Here is an 11875-nt window from a genome sequence, read left to right as displayed (position 1 = left end):
TTTTCGCGTGCTTTGTTTGCAGCACCACGGTGTCATAAAGCAGAAAGAAAAGAAAGGAGGCTTGTGATCGTTTGTATTCTTGCTGGGTCTTTTCCATTCATGAGGCACCTGTGATCATCAGCTATGCCTGAGAGACACTGGAGGTCCCCAGATCACAGGGCACAGACGCTGTGCTGCATAATAAAAAAGGGGATCCTAGCAACGGCATCAAAGTGGATGTTTTCGATTTCCTTTTAAATATTTTTTTACTGTAGTTTTTTTATAAAGATGAAAGCTAATAGATTGCCTGTTTTACAAAAAAAAAATATATATATATGTATGTGTGTGTGTATATATATATATATATATATATATATATATGACTAATCAGGCACCCTGAACTTTAAAATATATTGTACACTGATTTTGTTAAAATAATAGCTTTCAGACATCACAGAAACAGCAAGTCTAAGATGGGCCCAGAGCTGCAGCTTTATTCATTGTATTGAGGAGGGGTTGATAGATCAGAGTCTGGGCTTGGGAGTCAGATTGTCGGCACTCAAATCCCACATCGGCACTTTCCTGGCTGTATAACCATGGGCAAGCCACATCCTCCCTGGGTCTCAGTTTCTACATGTGCAAAATGGGGATAATTACGGAGCTGTTACCTGAATTCAGTGAGATAATGTATGTAAATAGCTTAACATAGAGATAGGCACATCACAGGGGCTCAATTAGCAAATGTCATCTACTGTTGTTTTAGTAATTTATTTCCTCAAGAGATATCTATTGGATTCTGAACATGAACAAAATTCAAAACAAAAATAAATAAAACAGTAAGACAGCCCTGGACCTCTAGGAGCTCACCCTCTTGTGTGAGACACAGAGATGGATACGTTTATATCCTAAGTGCTCAAATAGAGGCAGGCATGCTGAGTACTGAGGCAAAATGAATAAGGGAAAGCTAGCAGCCCGGGGTGGCAGGAGAAGCTTCCAATCATGCAATGTTTTCTTAGTGGGAAGAGGGATAGGGCATCAGCTGGAGCGAAGGTTGGCAACCTTTTTCTGTAAAGGGCCAGATAGTAAATATTTTCAGCTTTGTGGGTCATTCAGTGTCTCTGTTGCAGTTACTCAACCCTGCAGCTATACAGACCATACGTGGATGAATGGACATGGCTGTCTTCCAATAACATTCTATTTACAAAAACAGGTCTTTACTATCCAGGGTTCTTCAGAGAAACAGAACCACTAGGATGTGTCCATATACAGAAAGAGATGTTAAGGAATTGACTCATACAATTATGGAGGCTGGCAAGTCCAAAATCTGCAGGGTAGACCAGCAGGCCAGAGCTCCAGGGAGAGGTTGAAGCTGCAGTTCAAGTCCTCGAGCTGTCAGGTTGGAGACCGTGAGAAAAGAGCCAAAGTGCATCTCAAGCCTGAAGGCCATCTGCTGCAGAACTTCCCTCCTGCTTTTTGTTCTATTCAGAACAATATATGAGACCCACCCACACTGTGGAGGGTGATCTGCTTTACTCAGCCTCCACTGATTCTAATATAAATCTAATCCCAAAACATCCTTCAGGTGGACACATAAAGTCAACCATCACAAGGCCTCAGCCAGATTTGGCCCACTATAGTTTGCCTACCCCTGAACTAGAGAGAGAATTCTTTCTGCTCAGACTAAAGTGGTGGAGATCTTTTTTCCAAAAGCAATGGTACTCTGATTCCAAGGTATTATGCATTAGTCATTGTGTACTCTATCAAATCCCAAGGCTTAAGGACCAGAGCAGGGAGACTAAAAGGATCTGAGACCTCTTTCTCCCATCGCTGAGAATGGGAAGGCCACTTGGCCTGAGCGTCATATCCAAATAGGACACAGTGGGGAGAAAGGGGAAGCCAGAACTCATAGTGGCACACTGCTTTCTCCCCTAACAAATGGGACTGTGGGCAGAAGAGGGAGCTTAGCAGAAGGAAAGGATTATGTAGCCACCTTCCCAAGTGGATTAAACAAAGTCAAGTAGAAAGGGAGCCCCTCTCCTAATTCCAACCCCACATTGATTCAGTGATTTGTTCGGATTCATACAGAAAGACCCCCATCATGTTTGGTTCGAGGTCTGAGAATATGAGACTGTTGGTAAGATAGGAAAAGAAAAAGACTATGGAGGAAGCAGAGGAAGGAGGAACCAGGGAAAAGAGAAGAGGGGTATAGAGAGCAAGGTGGGACATAACACAATAAATGAGAGAAAAGGGAAGAAAGGTGATTCTTTTTAAAACGTTTCAAGTTCAATAGTCACACTCTCTGCAAATAAAAAAAGCAGGTACAATTCAACTCAACACAGAAGCTTGTGTGCAAAGTTACGGGAAACTGAGACATTGTATAAAAAGTTAGATTAAAGGTGATTCTGTGGTTTTGTGTGTTTTGTTTTGAGGGTGTGGCTCTCTTTCAGTCACCCGAACTCAGCAAAGAAATGGTTATCCTGATGAAATATCAATAGCTGACCCACAGTAGAAACTGAAAAATACTAAAAATTAAAAAAAAAAGCATAATTACCAAAAAAAAAAAATGTCACTGCTTCCTCTCTCTGCACTTTGCTTTTTTAAACTTGTGTGTGTGTGTGTGTGTGTCTTTTAAGTTTTTGATTTTTTTTTTTTTTTTTTTAATCCCGAAAGGTAGACAGTAAAAGAGCTCCTGGAAGAAATTACAACCAGCTGCATGAGGGTCTGGGAAGCTGAGGGGCTGGAGGAGGGCTGGGACAAGAAGACAGGAAGGGGCCCTCCCCTCAGCTCTGTACCCTCACTATACGACCACGGGCCGTGCGAGGTGGTGGTCTAGGGATGGTGATTTTTCATTTCACTTTTTAAATGTAAAACTAACTCTATATCTCTCTTTCTTAGATCTTCTACTTCAAAAACATGTCTTCTCTAGCTCGAAGGGTCTTATAGGCCTTAATTCATTTAAATCACAAAGTATTGATAGTTCAGGACTCTTAGAAGAAAAGTATTACTGAAGTACAGAGCTTAGGTTCATTATTAATAAAATCGGTCCTTAACAGCAGTCTTTTTCAAACTTACTGGCTCCTTGAGAATGTCTAAGGTTAGTAGTAGATGGCCCTCATCTAATAAAAGCATCAGACAAATGGAGGTATGTATGTATCATAACCCCTTTATGAGAGCTTTGTAAGAACTATGATGTCCAACACTAACCTGAAGGAAACATCTCGGTAGAGGGGTAGCTTGCTGTATGTCACAGCTGACCTGAAAAGCTGCATGAGAAAGGAATCAGTGTAAAGTAAAGCAGATTTTAACTACCCCAGACAAGTTTTTATTATTCAGCCCTATGCCAATCAAAAAGCTATGGTAACTGGGATTTCTGATATTTTTCTAAGTAAATATAATAAGAAAAAATAGAAGAGAAACTCCCTGTCACTGTGTTTTCACAAACAAGGGTGATTTATATCACTACCCTTTCATTCATTTTTTAACAAATTTACTGAAGTAGGTTTGAAGTCAAACTATAACCTCTCGGTTGATTTATGGTCAAAAGTATTTTTATTTTCCTTTGAACTGATTTTCTTTCCGTTTATTTGCTGCCCATCTACATTTTATTAGTATGATTTATACAGAGTATTTGTATGAATTATTTGTGTGACATACTTTGTGGAATATTTATGGAGAAAATAAGACAAAACCAGCAACTGCCAGTTCACAAGAGCAAGCCCTGGTGAATGTTTGTGGTAGTATCACAAACCTCACTGTCTTTAATCTTCCTAGGAAATTTCCTTCATATTATCTATGAATGTTTAGAGTTCCTTTTCTTGGTTCTCTTAATATGCCTTTCTTATAGCATCTTTTTCCTATTTCATAGCCTGACTAACATCTGTGACGATATTAAGCATGTTTTTCCTTTTACTTCCTGCCTTATCTCTGTTTCCTTCAAGTTTCTTTTTTTTTTCTTTCTTTTCTTTTTCTTGTTTTGGTTCCTTCCTTCCTTCCTTCCTTCCTTCCTTCCTTCCTTCCTTCCTTCCTTCCTTCCTTCCTTCCTTCCTTTCTTTCCTTCCTTCCTTCCTTCCTCCCTCCCTCCCTCCTTTCTTTCTTCCTTCCTTTCTTTCTTTCCTCTTTCCCTCCCTCCCTCCCTCTCCTTCCTTCCTTCCTCCCTCCCTCCCTCCCTCCCTTCCTTCCTCTGTTTTGGTCTATATCATTCAGGTCATAACTCTTCTCAATGTCTGCTGATCCTTTCCTGTCCATTTATATTTAAGCACAGTGTGTCACAACTCTGATTGAAGATGGCAGGCTTTACTTTAGAGTGGTCAGCTGGAGGGAGGCTCCTGCTATTGGAATCCACAGGTCTTTTCTTCTAGACAGTGTTTTCCCAAGAAAGGAAGCCTCTGATCACCTGCCTGGAAGTTATAAAGCAAATTGTCAGGTTTCTTAGAACTGAGCTAGGTGAGTAAAGAGGATAAAGGAGACTCATAATTCAAGACATAGCTCTCACCATTTAGTGTGTAGATACACATTTAATTCTTCTGGTTTTAATATTTCATCCCACCCTCAACTTTTTCTGATATTCTAGAGCAGGATTTCTGAACCTCTGCATTATTGATGCTTAGGATTGAATAATTCTTTGTTGTTTGGACCATCCTGTAATTGTAGGATGTTAGCAGCATCTCTGACATCTACCCACTAGATGCCAATAACATCACCCCCACCCCCCAACTGGGGACAAAAACCATCTTCCCTTGGAGGCAAACTGAACCTGGTTGAGAACCACTGTTCTTAGGGAAGCCCTCTTATTCAAACACTCCAGAGAATAAGTGACTTGTCTTTTTCTGCTATGTGTCTGTGTATGCATATGAAAGACTAGGAGGGAGTGTTATTTGTCATGCTATACAGATCTAAGGATCTAACTAGATGCAAGCATTCAACCAATCTTTACATCTTGATCCCCACTGAATCTTGAGATATCTGCTACTTATAATTCCAGGAATTTTACTGGGTTCTGTGACAAGAAACCACTTGTTTCTTGGCTTCCATCATAAAGATTCTTACTCTTCTTTCATCTGCAAAGTCATAAAGAATTGTCTATCTGCTTTCAGCTTCAAAAATTTTCTTGATGTGTCTTAACTATAGTTGTTTCCACTCCCATCCTCTTTGCGTTTGAGAGTTGAGAGGAATTTTTTTAACCCCTTTACTCTAATTCTTGTAAATTTGAAGGACAATTTATACATGTGTTCTCTGTCATATTTTTGCATGATTTTTCAATATTAAATGCAAACCTTAAAATAATATCTGTGTTTATGGTTATGTACACAGAACTTGGAAGGTACATTTTATTTTTTCTAGAGTAGTATCATTAATCCAGGAACAGGAATCCCTTGTATATGCATGAAAGGGGGTGCTTATGTCTTTCCAAAACTCACATGTTGAAACCTATATCGCCTATGTGGTGGTATTTGGAGGGGGTGCCTTTCAGAGGTGATTAGGTCATGAGGACTGAGCCTTTCATAAATGGGATTAGTAACTTTATAAGAGAGATCCCTCACCCCTTCTGCCATGTGAGGACACAGTAAAAATAAGGGTCTATAAACCAGGAAGTGAGCCCACACCAGACACTGGATCTGCCAGCACCTTGATCTTGGACTTCACAGCCTCCAGAACTGTAAGAAATAAATTTTTGTTGTTTATAAACCACCCAGTCCATGGTATTCTGTTAGAGCAGCTCTAGTGGACTAAGACAAAGGGTACAGCTTATAAAGCTGGGACTGGCAATAACTTACTTCTAAGTTTTCAAGATAGCTAGCACATTGCCAAGGCCATCATTAGTGCTCAGTTCATCTGATTGATTAATTGGTTCAGCTGATACCTACAATTGCTCCCCGAAGCTGACTAAATAAATATTAGAACACAGGGAAAGTGAGGCACAGAGAGGTTAAGTGACTTGTTTAAAATGACACAGTAAGGCCCGAAGCCCCACCTACCCTGGCTGCAAGGGTTGCCGGGACGACCCCCATCTTCTTTAGGTGCGTTGGGCAAGCCTCCAGGCGCTGGGGAGAGGAGACGTTGCTGTCACTGTTAGTGACCTGTGGCATGTCTCTGTGGGACCGGGAACTTAAAGATAGCCAGGATGGCAGAAAATGGTGATAATGAAAAAATGACTGCTCTGGAGGTCAAAATCTGTCATCAAATCGAGTATTATTTTGGTGACTTCAATTTGCCACGTGACAAATTTTTAAAGGAACAGATCAAACTGGATGAAGGCTGGGTACCTTTGGAGATAATGATAAAATTTAATAGGTTAAACTGTCTGACAACAGACTTTAATGTAGTAGTAGAAGTATTGAGCAAATCAAAGGTGGAACTCATGGAAATAAGTGAAGATAAAACTAAAATTAGAAGATCTCCAAGCAAACCCCTCCCTGAAGTGACTGATGAGTATAAAAATGATGTAAAAAACAGATCTGTTTATATTAAAGGCTTCCCAGTTGATGCAACCCTTGATGACATAAAAGAATGGTTGGAAGATAAAGGTCAGGTACTAAATATTCAGATGAAAAGAACATTGCACAAAGCATTTAAGGGATCAATATTTGCTGTATTTGATACCATTGAATCTGCTAAGTTTGTCGAGGCCCCTGGCCAGAAGTACAAAGACACAGACCTGCTAATACTTTTCAAGGAAGATTACTTTGCAAAAAAAAAATGCAGAAAGAAAGCAAAATAAAATAGATGCTAAATTATGAGCTAAACAAGAGCAAGAAGAAAAACAAAAGTTAGCAGAAAATGCTGAAATGAAATCTCTAGAAGAAAAGATTAGCTGCTTGCTGAAATTCTCGGGGGACTTAGATGATCAGACATGTAGAGAAGATTTGCATATCCTTTTCTCAAATCATGGTGAAATAAAATGGATAGACTTTGTCAGAGGAGCCAAAGAGGGAATAATTCTGCTTAAAGAAAAAGCTAAGGAAACACTGGATGAAGCAAAAGACGCAAATAATGGTAACCTACAATTAAGGAACAAAGAGGTCACCTGGAAAGTACTAGAAGGAGATGTGGAAAAAGAAGCATTGAAAAAAATAATAGAAGATCAACAAGAATCCCTAAACAAATGGAAGTCAAAAGGTCGCAGATTTAAAGGAAAAGGAAAGGGAAATAAAGCTGCCCAGACTGGGTCTGCTAAAGGAAAAGTACAGTTTCAGGGCAAGAAAACTAAATTTGATAGTGATGATGAACATGATGAAAATGGTGCATCTAGACCAGTAAAAAGAGCACAAGAGAAGAAACAGACAAAGAAGAACCTGCATCAAAACAACAGAAAATGGTGCTGGAGACCAATAATTTAGTAAACATTTTTTATTCATTTTAATTAGATTTTAAGCTGCTTTTATCTTTGGAGGCTTTTAAAAAGAAAACCAAATGAGATCCACTTCAATGTCCACCTGTAAGAAAGGAAAATTTTTTTTGTTGTTTAACTTGTCTTTTTTTGTTGTTGTTATTGTTATCCAAATGAGTATTTTTTAATGTATAATTCTGTTTGTGTTCTTTCAGATTATTCAAATATCAAAAGAAACATTCTTCCACTAAATTGCCTTTGTAATATGAGGATGTATTAGTACAAAGTAATAAAATGTATACTGCATAAAAATAAAATTAGTTTATATAAAAAAATTTTTTTTAAATTAAAAAAAATAAAATGACACGGTTTGCAGCAGATCTAAGACTAGAAACCTAGTTCATTTCTTTTTCACCTATTCTAGTCTTTGTAGAATTAGCATTTCACAAAGAAAGGTCTCACAGCAAAGATGAAATAAGAAGACTGCCTGTTGGTTTTAGAAAGTCAAGGCACTCCTATGGCTTACTCAGTAGAAGTAACCCATGGTTTCTTGGGTGATGATGAGTCCTTAACTGTGTGCAGGCCCTGTGAAGAGATGGTAATAATAATAGATAACACCCATGGGCATTTTCCTGAGTGTCTGGCTCTGTTGTAGGTTTTTGTATACTTTACCTCACTGTGTCCTCACAACAACTTCTCAAGGCAGGGCTCTGAGTTGGAAGACAAAAGCTGAAACTAGAATCCCTACTGAGAAATGCATTTTTCTAAAAGTATTAGACTTACCCTTTCAAAAAAGAGAAATTATAATTAAGTGTTTATGAATAGGAGAATCTCAAAGTCCTATGCTCTCCCCATTGGATGGTAAGCATGGTGCTACCAATATGACCTCATAGTATAGGAATCAAGTCTGTGCATTTTGCTTGTTGGTTTAAAATTCAGTTAGGTGACCCTGAATTTCTAGCTCAAGTCAAAATCCATAATTTTACTTGCCAATATGGCCACCTGGATGAACCCATAGTTTCCTCATACAGAAATTTTGCAGATTGATTTTTTTTTTTTTACCTGTTGAACATAGCAAACCTCTTCAAAACATAGTAGCTTAAAACAACAATCATATATTTTTAGCTCAGTATCCTGCTGGTGGGTAATTTAGCTTGGGCTAAACTGGGCAGTTCTGATCTTGCTGGGATCAGCTGATTTCACTCATGTGGCTGAAGTTATCTGGCAGTTTTCGGGGGGCTGATTGGTCTAGAAGGAACTTTGCTGGTGTGGTAGACTGAATAATGCCCCCCCCACTACCAAGATGCTCACTTCCTGGTCCCTGGAACCTGTGAATATATTATTTTATATAGCAAAAGGGATTCTGCAGGTGTGATTAAGTGAAAGATCTAGAGATGGGGGAGTATAGTGGATTATCCAGGTGGGTCCAGTGATATCATCACAAGTGTTCTTATGAGAGGGAGGTAGAGGGAGATACTTCTACAGAAGAGAAGAAGGTGATGTGATGACAGAAGCATAGATTGCAATGATGAACTTTGGAGATGGAGGAAGAGCCCATAAGACAGGGGATATAGTCAGACACTAGAAGCTGAAAAAGCCTCTCCTCAGAGCCTCAAGAAGGAACCAGAACTCCTGACACCTTGATTTTAACTTAGCATATCTGATTTTGGACTTCTAACCTTCAGAATTATAAGAGAATGTTTTTTTGTTGTTTTAAGCCACTAAATTTGTGGTAAATTTGTTATAGCAGCAAAAGGAAACTAATACAGCTGAGATAGCTGGAATGACTGGGGCCCCTCTCCAAATACATGTTCTTCCTTCCTGCCTTCCCTCCTCAATGTACATCCTACCCTCTAGCCATACTGAACTGCCAGCAGATCCTATAGCATTGCCATAAAATCTAGAAACATAGATAAGTTTTTTTTTTAATTTACTTCTGAACACCCAGGCTTACTTTTTTATGGGCTACGTTAAATGTGAAGATTTATTCAGTGAAAATCAGAGGTGTAATTCATCTAAAGCAATGAATCATAGATGCATATGCAAAGATTGATGGAAGTACTTCATTAATGCACTGTATTCATTGTAATTTTGTGCAGCCCATTTAACTGCACTATTAGTAAGGAGTGCCACATAGAACGTACCATGTGGTGTTTTTGAATATGCCATGTATTTTAATGTAATATCAATAATTCATTTGTAAACATTTATATGTACATTTGTCAATGTTTCCAGACATTATGGACACCATGTATAATGCCCGTGATGTTCCATGCTTCCCTGTGTGAGATGCCCTATCCCCCCTTGATGGCTTTACTATATCCTAATTTTCCTTCAGTACTTGGATCAATTAATTTCTTTATGAAACACTTCCCTATCACTCAATCCTAGTGGCTACACTGCCATCAAACCTCCTGCTTATTCCCTTGATCTTTTGAATTTAATAAAGTGTAAAATGAAATGTATTCTATAAAGGATTAATACAGGATACATACCTTAAGCAAAAGTTGACTTCAACATGACAGGTGCTAATATCTCAGGGAAGGTAGAAACAAGTCTAATTGGGGATAAATAAACAGAAAAGCTAGTCCTCTGAGAGTTAAACTGTCCACAAAAGGTAGATAAGCTCCTCTCAGATAATAGAGAATTACAGAAGTTAAATTATGTGCTTGAGAGAAGCAGTCAATGAAGTCTGTCAGCTGGTTAAAAGTAAACCTAGAGATGTCGTCACTATAAATTTATTTTTTATCTAGGGTCTTTCCTTTCCCATTTAAAATCATTCTCAAATCTTACATTTTCTGTGAAGTCTTCATCTACTAATATGCATCTCTGTTCAATGTTCACAATTATCTGTACTTTACCCATTTTTTTCTTTTTTCATAAGCATTGGGGGCAGAGTCCTGCTTTATCTCTATGATATATTCATAAAGTGCAGGGTGCATTCACAAAGCTTCATATATAATCATAATAACAATAATCTGTATTACAAATGACAGACATAGAATTGCTATTCCATACCTCAAAATCTCAAATCAGAATAAATAAATCTCTATGCATTTCATTAAAACATTTCTCTCAAATCTGGTTTGTGGAACATAGATAACAATCTGCCTATTCCTGCAATGGTTTTTTTCATTGAAAATGTGTCTAGCAATTTCTAATACGTGCTCACACAAACTTAGTTTGCATTTAGTAAATAAAGTCAGATGTTTTATAAAAACAGTGAATTGGTTTTATGTTTCATCTGCTTGATGGAATATTACATAGCCATTAAAATGATGAATGTGCAGACTATCCAGGTACATGAAAAACAATATACTGTGAGAAAAGTAATACACAGTGTGATGATGTGATCCTATCCATTGTGTGCATTGTTTGTTATATGTAAAGCTTGGAAGAGGCCACAGAGCAGTATAAATAGCTGTTTTCCTAGGAAGCTACTGTATTTTTTTTCATATTTGAATTTTTTTAAAGCAAGAGTATTTAGGTTGGGATTAACATATACACACTACTATATATAAAATAGTTAACCAACAAGGACCTACTGTATAGCACAGGGAATTATACTCAATATTTTGTAATAACCTATATGGGACAAGAATCTGAAACAGAATATGTATAACTGAATCACTGTGCTGTACACCTGAAACTAATACAACATTGTAAATCAACTATACTTCATTAAAAATACAGTATTTATTGAAATAAACTTTTACCGTACCAGACATATAGATTCTTATAATTTATGTTATGTCCATACAGATAAAAAGGGAAGTTTAAAGGCGGTTTCTTATCTGTAAAATGAGGACATTGGTTAAAATCATCTCTGGGCTTCCTTTGATCATTCAAAATCAGTCATTCATGACGATATTACTAGGAAGGAGGTTTTCCTCTTTATTTTCATGACTGCAAGAGGATATTACAAACACTGTCTTTTAGAGTCAGATGGCTTGTTTGAAATCATCCCTCCACCTCCAAAGAGCCATTGAATATTTGACCTGGGACAAGTTGCTTAGCCTTCCTAAATCTTGGTCTCTTCACCGATAAAATGGAGGTAAGAAAACTTTCCCTTATAATATTCTAGAGAGGACTAAATGAGAAAAAGCATATAAAGCAAGTGCTTTGCTCAGAATCTGGTATGTATTAAGCTTTCAATAAAAGTAGTTATCCACACATATCTTGAGGCCATACCTGATGTACCAATAATTTATTTTTTCAAAGAAAAGCCCAATGAAAGAATATGCCTAAGAATAGTACTCTGCAACATTTAGGCCATTCTCGATGAAATCTCAATCAACAGGGAGTTTCTTTTCTTTTCTTTAAAAGAAATGATTTCATATATTCAAACTTAATTCATAACGAAAGCAGGTTTTTGCATGATGCCTGTAGTAGGTGACCTTTCTGCCGACGGGGCTTTGTGATAGAGTTGCAGGTATCCTGAGAACACATTGAACATTTTGTGAATTGATTCCTTTTGGTGAAAGGCAGTGGAATTTGGGACTAAAGTCTTTAGACTAGATGAAATGTCAATCACAGTGCATTCAACATTTAAATATTTGAATAGCTCAC

General features: G+C 37.8%; 1 pseudogene; it reads left to right on the top strand.

Moving 5' to 3' along the window:
- Positions 1–6061: 6061 nt before the first annotated feature.
- Positions 6062–7311, top strand: LOC115853141 (lupus La protein homolog pseudogene; annotated as a pseudogene).
- The last annotated feature ends 4564 nt before the right edge of the window (positions 7312–11875 follow it).

Source organism: Globicephala melas, chromosome 4 (genome assembly GCF_963455315.2).
Source record: "Globicephala melas chromosome 4, mGloMel1.2, whole genome shotgun sequence".
Taxonomy (NCBI): Eukaryota; Metazoa; Chordata; class Mammalia; order Artiodactyla; family Delphinidae; genus Globicephala; species Globicephala melas.
This window is presented reverse-complemented; position numbering and strand designations above follow the sequence as displayed.